The sequence below is a fragment of the Rhamphochromis longiceps genome, unplaced genomic scaffold (genome assembly GCF_057381845.1).
Source record: "Rhamphochromis longiceps isolate RC_006_pf unplaced genomic scaffold, R_longiceps_female_GT1.1 unmapped_scaffold_4, whole genome shotgun sequence".
Lineage (NCBI taxonomy): Eukaryota > Metazoa > Chordata > Actinopteri > Cichliformes > Cichlidae > Rhamphochromis > Rhamphochromis longiceps.
In genome coordinates, this window is record NW_028187224.1 from 2,584,289 (window position 1) to 2,594,359 (window position 10,071).

Consider the following 10,071-nt stretch of genomic DNA (forward strand, 5'->3'; position numbering starts at 1 on the left):
TTGTGTCTTTGCACCTGTAGCGATACATGTTGGAAAATGGAGACTTTAGCCACCAAGACTGACGTGCCTGGAAACTTCCCTGTGAGTACGCCCACAAAGACAGGAAACAGTTTAGCCACCGCGGTTAATCCTCCATCATCATCATCCAGTATTTTTCACATCTTTTCTTCTGCTGTTTCCCTTGTTGTCAGTCATGGGGTTTGTGACTGAAATGCGTGTGGTCGACGGGAAGCCTGACGAGTACGGCCTGAATCATTCCATCAACACCGGACGGAGTGAAACCTTTGTTGAAAACAGATTATATGGTAACGTTGCATTTAGCTTCAGTAAACTGTGAAGTTACAGCAGCAGATTTACATCACGTGGCTTCACAGGAAGTAGTCTGGACCTCAGCGCTGAGGTTCAAGCAGCTCTGCTTGCAGACGGCATCCTTCCTGAAAATGTTCTTCATCTTCCTAAAACCAGAACTTTTACATTGGTGCTGAAGTTCTATATAAAAACAGCCTGAAATACAAAGTGATGTTGTGCACTGATTACCTCACACTCTCCATGTTTCCTTCTACAGAGGAGTGTCCGCCTGAGTGTTTTGTCTGATCTGTTGTTGATCGTCTCATTGACACTGCATGCAGATCTGACACCAGGGCTGGACTGGGACAAAAAATGGTCCCGGGCATTTTGACTGGAGACCGGCCCCCCAGGTATTAAAGGAAAAACCATGAAGCCTTTGAATGAAAACAAACGCTGTTGTCACAGTGATGGACGCTGTCTTGTTGGTATACATGCATCAGTCTAATAAACTTAAACCTGCACCATCCTCCCTGTCCTGGTATTCTAAACAGGAAGTAGACTGTTGGTCGAGTTAACCTCCTGAACATCTACAACACACGGTGGAAACCTGACATTAAGACAGAGACTAGAGGTGAGACATGATCATTGCTGATTACTGATGACAGATTTAGATATATTTTCATAAACCTTTCATTTGCCACATCAATAAACAGCACGGCAGGGCAAAATATGTTTTCTAACATGGCAACCTTTAAAAAGTGAAAGGAGACAGAAAGACAGGTGAGAAAGAATCAAACGGACTTTTTGATGCATTTTACACACAGTACTGGTGCAGAATCTAGAAAATGTGGGAAACACTGGCATCATATGCAGTACTTACTTCTGAAGAAATTATGATGGGACCCTAAAAAATGACTATGTACAATAATGGATTTCTATACATTTTACATCAGATGAAAACGTTTGCTGTAAGATTCAGATAATTATTTATTAAAAGCTCGACATTTTAAATGAGAATAAGAAAGAAAAGTATGTCTTTGTGCCCCCCTCTCCCTGTTAATGCCCTACCTGCCCCCCTGGCAACACTTTGCTAGACCCGCCCCTGCACAGTTACCAGCTGTCAGCTACACAAAAAGGATCCTGGTGTTATTTGTCTCTCAGAAACAGTTCATAACTTCAACTCATTTTTGTTTTGTCATGTTTTGTTCTTTACATTGTCTTTCTTCTATATAATTGTTAAACATTTAATAAATATGTCTACAAAAAGATTTTAAAAATCAGACATTTCACACAGACACCCAAATGATTTCTGACTGATGAAGGGGGCTGAAGGTGCCCTGCTCTTGCCCAGCTTCTGCTGCTCTCTCCCTGCTCACTGTCAGCAGCTGGCAGCCTCGGTCCTGCCTGAGACTCTTCATCTATCAGTGCCAAAGAATATGGGAAATAGCAACGCACAACATGCACATTACAAAACAAGCACATGAATCAGCATTACATTCATTAGTGAAGTGCTGACGTTCGTTCCTAAACTTTGGGCCTTAATTAACATCACTGTGAACTAATGTTTGCTTTGCTTCTTAACCAGTGAAGCAGCGAGGGGCTTTCTGAGGTTCCTGCTCGTAAATGCCCAAAATGAGTCGAGTATTTCTCTGCAACTACAAACTCTGTTTTCATCAGAGGTGTAAATATTACAGCACTGTGTCAGAGTCACTGAGGCTGGAACACAGAAAAAGGAAGTAGATGTATTTATTTTTAGACTTTATTGCCTGGAACCACTTTAAAAATACGCGTTGGGTCACAATTAACTGCAGAAACCAGGAATCCACATATGAACATTATCTGTGCAGAGATTTATGCTTCTGAAGGTAAACAGTGAAAACTTGCAGCACTAAATGCACAGATAGCCAGGCGTTTCACATTTTGGGACCATCTGCCAGTTTTCATTTCTTAGGTATTGAAGAGCAGAAATGATTGAATTTTATTTACATGCTTAAAAATGTTTGCTTTTGAATATTATTTGAAGAATTACCCACACACTCAGGCACTGTGGGCCTGTTTCCCTTTGCACAACCGAGTGTTGGAAACGGGCCTTTTCTCTTTAAACTCTGAGGGGCTGTAACTTTGGCTTCTATTGGCAGATTTGCATGATTGACCCTCTTTTTAAAATAGTTTTAGCCAAGAGAATCAAGCTAACATCACTGTTTTTACGTCAGCTCACGTCACACGAGCTGTTTCAAGAAAAGTCCTCCTGTCACAAGCAATGGCTACATCAATCACACCACTCTGCTTAAATAATAATAATAATGTTTAGTGAAGCAGGTGAAGCAAAGGGCTGCTTTTAATAGGCTGGGAGACCCAGGTGTGCTGCTTTAGCTGCTGAGCCTCTCATGCTAGCCTCCATCTATAAGCTGGGATCACAGGAGCACTGCAGTCCTGACTAGATCAAGGATTGTTATTCATGCAGGTGACAAAAGTTTACATTCACAGAGTCATAGGATTGAGCCTGGTTTGAAAAGCAGCTGTTTAATGCAGCTGCTTAGAGTTCACACACAGTAGAAGAATCAGACTTGAGTCACATTTCAAACACTGGAAAAATACTCAGCAAGTAACAATGAAAACAGCACAGACTCAGTATATCCTGTTCAGTCCTGTGTTTGATATGAATGTGCTGTTCAGAGAGGATCTCATGTCCTCTTTTACAAAGCCTTTGTTTCATGATGTTTGTGTATAAATGAATGTAGGTGTGTTTCTAAGTGTGAAGGAGCCCTGGGAGAAAAGACTGAAGCTTGTGCCAAAGAACAAACAGGAAAGAAAGATCAGCATTAATGAAGACGAGCACAGAAGGAGCCCAAGCACGTGTTGCTTTTTCAGATTTCTCTAAAAGTGTGTGTTCATTTGTTCCATCCTTCACAACAAACAACAGCTGACAGACACACATGCACTCTGTGTCACTTCACAGGGGCTGATGAAAGTGGACACAGTAAAGGGAGAGCTGGACCTGCTCTACACATCCTGCACTCTGTTAACAGACTTTATTCTGCAGCATCAACAGATAAAAATATATGAAGATATAGAAACGTTTAACATTGTGACTGTTCACATTAGTGAAGCTGTTACTTTGCTGCCAGGTGGGAAAAGAAGCCTAAAGCTGAGTCTGATTAAACATCTGCTGCACCAGAGAGTTTCATGGCCCTGCTTTATCCTGTGCTTGCTGACCACCTCGTCCTGAAACCTCTTCATCATCCTCACAGTTGTGTGAAGAAAGAGGGAAGCAGGTGGAAACCATCTGTGCTGCTGTGTTCACTTGTGTGTGCGTCTATGGTCATATCTAATGTGTACCTACAGACAAACACAAACACCTGGCATTGCACAAGAGTCTCTACTGGAGCAACCTGCAGATGTCAGAGATGTGATTAGAGGGTAAAGTGGACTAGTGAGAGCATCTATGTTGTTGTTGTCTGCTGGGGGACAGCATCAGCTCCAGAGATGCATCAGGATCAGCAAACTAATCTGCAAGGCTGCAAGTGTCACTGAAGGAGTTTGAGTCAGTGAGGGACTCAAACTCACACAGCTGGTCAAGAAGGCTCAGCAGCTGCTGTATTTCCTGAGGAGGCTGAGGAAATTTGGTATGTTGGCCAAGATCCTCAGCAGGTTCTACAGCTGCACTGTGGAGAGCAGCCTGACCAGCTGCATCACTGCATGGTACGGCAGCACTACTGCAAACCGCAAACGCTGCAGAGAGTGATAACAACTGTGGAGAAGATCATCAGGACCCCGCTGCCCTCTCTGCAGAGCAGCTACCATCACAGAGTCCAGAGGAGAGACACACCTCTGCCCTCGAGACGAAGGTTCAGAAGTGTGAAATGTAGAACATCCAGACTCAACAACTCCATCTTCCCCACTGCTATCAGACTCCTGAACAGCTGACCGACCTCAAACTGCAGTTTGCACATCAGGTCACTTTGCACACTAAGTTCATTTTGCACATTAAACTCCATGTACATCCATGTACATCGACATCTGCAGACCACACGTGTCTTCAGTTACTTATTTGTACTTATTTGCAGTTATTTATCTTTTTATTTTATTTTTTTAAGTTATTTTTTATCCTTATTTTATCTTTTTATTTATTCTTATCTTGTTCTTTTAACCATTATCTAACTTGGCATTGTGCACGGTGTGTTTAGATTCAGTTTAAATTCAGGGACACGGAGCCCCTGTTGATCCTCTACCTAATCACACGAGCCACGGTGTGAGAACGGGTGTGGGTCTCAATCAGCCAAGGTTTTGGGTGAACCCATTGTGAGATCTAGCCCCACCCCATCATGTGATTTCCTGTGATCAAATGTCCCAGGATGTAAGTGGGCGTTAAGACGTCCATGTCCCTCTTCAAGCAACTTAAAGAAGTCCAGACGCTTTTCTTTCCAAGCTCCTTCAACAACATCATTCATAGAACAGCTTCCAGCTTCTTTTGCTCGGCTACAGTTTGGATGGATTTGCAGATGCAACAAGACTAAAATGGTTAGGGTCAGGAGGTCAAAGGTCAGAGCTCCTGTGGGTCTGAGGGCGGCCTCACGCTGGAGAAGGATGAAGGAGTCTGACCTGAGCCAGTGTTTGACATGAACACATCAGCACTGCTGTCAGTGAGCCTAACGACAGCCGTTAGCATCATTTCAGTGTTTCAGTCATAAAAACACTTCCTGTCACTGTGGTGGTTACAGTGACATCATGCAGTTTGTGCTTTGACCTCCAGAGGGCGACAAATCAGCACAGACAGAGAGCTCCATTCAAACTTTGCTGCCATCAGGAATAATTCTTCAAATATCATCATCAGTGTTTGAGCAGTTATGATATCAGGGACAATCTAGACATGTGTGACAATACTGAACATGTCACATGACACACCTTAAACATCATGTGATCCACTCTCAGTCTGCACTTTCATTCATGACTTCAACAGGTTGAAACGAGCTTTGAAGAAACATTCAGTGAAATAAATCTTTCATGGATTCATGTGAGCAGCAGATGAACTTTGTACCAACAACATCTTCAATAACAGAGTCTGAATGAAGCTCAGGTGTTGATGCTGCTCACTGATTGGACGCTTGCTTTCAGCTCTGCTCTCAGTCTTTACTGCACAGGTGAAGGTAGAAAGTGTGACTGGATCTATAGACTGGAAACAGAGAAACATGCTGAACATTTGAAGCTTTGCAGCAGAAATGTTCATGTTACAAATACAGCAGAGCTGATCTGGGATCAGTGTGTTCACTAGTGATGTGCGATACCACTGATTTCCTTTCCGATCCGATACCAAGTAATATTCAGGGTGGTATCGACGATACTGATCCGATACCGATACTTTGTACAAAACGGATTTTATTTATTGTATCTCAAATTATAGCGTCACAATGATTACAGGACATCAGAATACCTTCTTCTTATCACTTAATAATGCAGAGTTCATCATATAGAAATAAAAAAACTAAAGTTGTGTGCTATTTGAACACCTTGCCTGCCTGGAGGACTAAAGGACTCCGTGAGAGACTCTCACCCTAGCAGCACCTGTCCCTCTCCTCCTCTTCAGTTCGCCTCAACATACGCTCGTCATATTTTGTGATATGATTTACTCTGAGGTGTTTGACAAGGTTAGTGATGTTGCCACAACCATACATGCCAACCCTCCCGATTTTTCCGGGAGAATCCCACCTTTCTCCAGATTTTCCACCCGGACAACAAAGTTGAAAAACCATATCGCAGAATTCATAGCGCGGCCCAGCCAATTCCAGTTTCCAACAATGACGGCAGCGACTTAGTTTTAATATCACTCTTATTTCTCTTTCTGGGTCGCAAAAAAACTTTTAACATATTTTCAGGTGAGAATGTAGCTGTGTAAACTTCAAATATCTGAGCCGACCGACACATCGTCTTCAAACCCCCGCGGTCTTTCACCACTCGGGTTAAACATGATGTACAAGTCACTTTGATAACTTAAAAATGTTATTGTTTGGCTTTTTCAGTGTTTTATTTGTTCGTGAGTAAATCGGTTTGGCTGAGATTAAAGTTATTAGATTAGATTAAATTAAATTAAACTTTATTATTCCCTCGGGAGGGTTCCTCCGGGGTTTTCACACAGCTGAATAAACGTCAAACAGAAAACTGATTAAACAGAAGAGTTTACGTCAGTGTCCGGTTATATTTTAGACAGCAAGGAGCAGACGGCAGAGTTTCACTCCACCGAGGGAGCTCGTGACGTACTACCCGGCTTTCTTTAGACCGCGAAGGCCGGTCCTCAGGTGGAAGCAGCCTCTGAATTTGGACACCCCCGCTGTTTCCGGGCCGGCCAATAATAACGGTGACATTTAACGTATTTTATCCGATAAATAAACCCTGTAAAATATATTTATCCGCCCAAACAGCCCTTTTGAATATCTCCCTAATTCTGAGGTCTCAAGGTTGGCAAGTATGGCCACAACACCTCACTTTTTTTGCCACATTTATTGCAAACCACGGCTCAGCTGTTTGTGGAGGTAAAATACATCCACACAATTACGCTCAGCCATTGTTGTGAGTGCGCACGCCAAGGGGCTGCGAGACATTTATACAGCCGTATTTCGCACATGACTATGAAAGGCGGAAGAGGAAGTAGTTCCTTTGAATGTAGGCAATCCGAATGTTATAGTTTCTTTCCACTGTGTTCCTGTTAATGATAAACTACAAATTTACTCTAAATTACTAAAATATCGATATTTTAATGTGAGAATCGATTCTAGAACATAAATGATTGGTATCGGAGGAATCAATATTTCAGGATCGATCCGCACATCACTAGTGTTCACACCTGCAGCTACAACAAGGTTTCATGTCTCCACACGTCAGCATGTGAACTTTACTCTGACTCAGTCTGAGCAGTCAGACGGCATATTTTTAAAGTTAACACATCAGCACACACAGAGCTGAGCCCCTCCCACCTGTGCTGAGTTTCAGGTGGAGCCCCGCCTCCTTCCAGGAAGCAGCTCACCTGTGTGTCCGTGTTTAGTGTCCAGGTGTGGAGTGGAGCTTGTTGTTGGTGTGAAGAAACTGTAAGTTTGCTTTGTTTCCTCCTTTAACAGTTTGTCTTTAGGAACTTTACTGTTTGTTCAGCTCGTGTTTGATTTCTTCACACAACAAACTGTGTGTGTTTGTATTTCCGGTCTCTCCATTAAAGTCAGTGTGTAATGTTTCCTGGCTAACATCAGCTGTGTGCAGCTTAGTTCAGCACAAATCTGCCGCTCCATAGTTCACGGTAACGGACTCACAGCTGGACCAACGAGGCCGAGTGTGTCCGCCACTCTGAGCTACGTTCGTGTTTGTGTACTTGTAGTTTGTACTTTGAGTTCACTCAGAGCCCACAGAGGACGCAGCGTACGTGATGACGTCACAGCCCTTTACCTCCTTTACTGTCACTGTGATTAATATTTACACACGAGACACCTGCAGAGCTCTGACGCTAAGCTAGCACACAGTATGCTAACACTAAGCTAACGCTAAGCTAACACTAAGCTAACACTAAGCTAGCGCTAAGCTAACGCTAAGCTAACGCTAAGCTAGCCAAGAACCCAGAGTGAGGTTAAAGCTGAGTAAACACTGACCCCAGACCAGCACCGTGATAAAGTGAGCTGCTGCTGCTGAACTTGAACAGGTAACAAAGTGATGAGCAGTCAGGCTGCAGGTTTCTACCTGTTCATGTTTCTACAGTAGAATCACTTTGAAGTGTCTTTGTGCTGTTTCATCTTTGATTTGTGTTCATAAACACTCAGAGAAACATCACGTGACCTCATCAGGATCTGTGTTGGTGTGTGGGGCTGTACCTCAGCTTTATGTTGTTACATGCTCATTTGTTCATTTTACACAGTAACATCAAAGTAATGTTATGAGGAGTAATGAAGTAACGTACTCCATTACTTTTAATCAAAGTGTTCTGTGTAATATGTGTAATAATGACTGTTTTGAGTAATGACCAACACTGATCACAACAAAGAGGAAATGCCTCCAACATGCACAAACATTTGAGCCACAACATGCAGTTAATGTGCACAAATGTCTTTGATATGCTGCTCAGTGATGGTGGTGACTGTCAGAGCAGAGCTACTGAGAATCAATAAGTAATATCAATGATGGGATCAGAATCACTAAATTCTTCTCATCCCTGTCAGTATCATACATGTGCTGTATAATGTGATAAATGTAGAGGTGCTGGCTGTTCTCTCACTCTGCTGTTTAGCTGTAAAGGACGCCTCCCTGCCTTTGCCTCATTCATGACCTTTAATAGTCTCTTCTAACATGCAGAGATCTGTATGATCTGTTTCATAGAGTCTAACCAGCCTGTACAGGTAACAACAACAGTCACTGCATCACTGACACACAAACGTCATCTCTGTCAATAACAACATTCATACATGGAATAAAAACACATCAGTGGATCATTGCTGGAGCTGATGTTTGTGCTCCTGGTGCAAAGGCTCTCAGTTTCCTCCTTGAAATAACATCAGTGGTGGGTCAGCGACATGCTTTCTTTCCCTCTCAGGTTTAAATATCTGGGACTCTCCACCGTTTGGTTTTAGAGCTGAAGAAGCTTCTCAGATGAAACGTCTTCCAGAAACTTAAAGACGTCTCTTTTCTCTCCAAGCTCCTTAGATCACATGACCTGGATGACTGAACCTACAGACATATTGACCTGGTTTCATGGTCACATGACAGGTCAGAGGTCAGCGACTGTAACTCAGTTCCTCCTGTTAATGTGAACTCACTGAGTGTTTGTGGTTTACCTCTCAGACTGACTGAAGATGATGATGGAGGAAGAGGAGGACAGAGCAGAGTCTGCAGGGTCCAGCTGTCCGTCTGTGAGGAGTGACTGGTCCAAAGGTTATAATCCAGAGTTCAGTGGTGAACCTGGAGCAACGAGGTCAGAGAGCTGAACTCACTGAGTAACAGAAATAATTCTGCACTGACATTATAATCAGTGTTGACTCTGGTTGATTGTCTGACTGTGTTTGTGAGCTGAGAGGAAATGAAAATGAGTTTGTAACAAAAATCAGTTTTGTCCAGTTTTCCTGTAAAAAGCTGAACTCTAATCTAAGAGGATGTTACTGACAGGAAACAGCTGCATTATCTGCAGTCTGTGTGATCACAGCTGCTTCAATCATGTTTGTGTCTGCAGAGGTCAGAGGTCACAGTCTGCAGGGTCCAGCTGTCCGTCTGTGAGGAGTGACCGGTCCAAAGATAGCAATCCAGACTTCAGTGGTGAACCTGGAGCAACGAGGTCAGAGAGCTGTGATGACTCCTTTACATGTTTGTGTTTCCTGGATAAATATGACCTGAAACATCCTCAGATTGTTACAAAGATTCATTAAAAAGAAAACAATGAAAGAGAAAAGATCCAAATGTTCGACTTGGTCATTTGCTGTTTGAGGACAGTGATGCTCATATCTGTGGGGAAAGTGTGACCTGAGTGGGTTCATGTTTGTCTTTAAAGAACAGAGCTGCTCTGATTCTCTTTGTGTCTGATCTGTTAAACAGTCTGAGAGGTCACACAGAGACCCAGCAGCTAAAGCCTGGATCATACTGGCTGCTGTTACTCCATCAGGACAACACTGAACCACAGTGGTGTGGATGTAGTGGATAAATCCCACCATACTGATGCTCAGAGTTAACCACAGGGAACAAAACCAGATGTTACCTTCAGATTGTGACCTTTGGAGTGGACGATGCAGATTTCAATAGAGAATAAATGTTGTTGTTTTTCAG

General features: G+C 43.0%; 2 long non-coding RNA genes across 2 annotated transcripts; both read left to right on the forward strand.

Annotated features, from left to right (window-relative positions):
- Positions 1–203: 203 nt before the first annotated feature.
- Positions 204–3,571, forward strand: LOC146640682 (uncharacterized). The gene is made up of 3 exons (XR_014910012.1): positions 204–305; positions 566–919; positions 3,248–3,571. It is a non-coding gene; the product is annotated as an uncharacterized LOC146640682 (long non-coding RNA).
- A 3,566-nt stretch (positions 3,572–7,137) lies between these two features.
- LOC146640683 (uncharacterized) lies at positions 7,138–9,593 on the forward strand. Its single transcript, XR_014910009.1, has 3 exons — positions 7,138–7,367; positions 9,100–9,229; positions 9,485–9,593. It is a non-coding gene; the product is annotated as an uncharacterized LOC146640683 (long non-coding RNA).
- Positions 9,594–10,071: the final 478 nt, after the last annotated feature.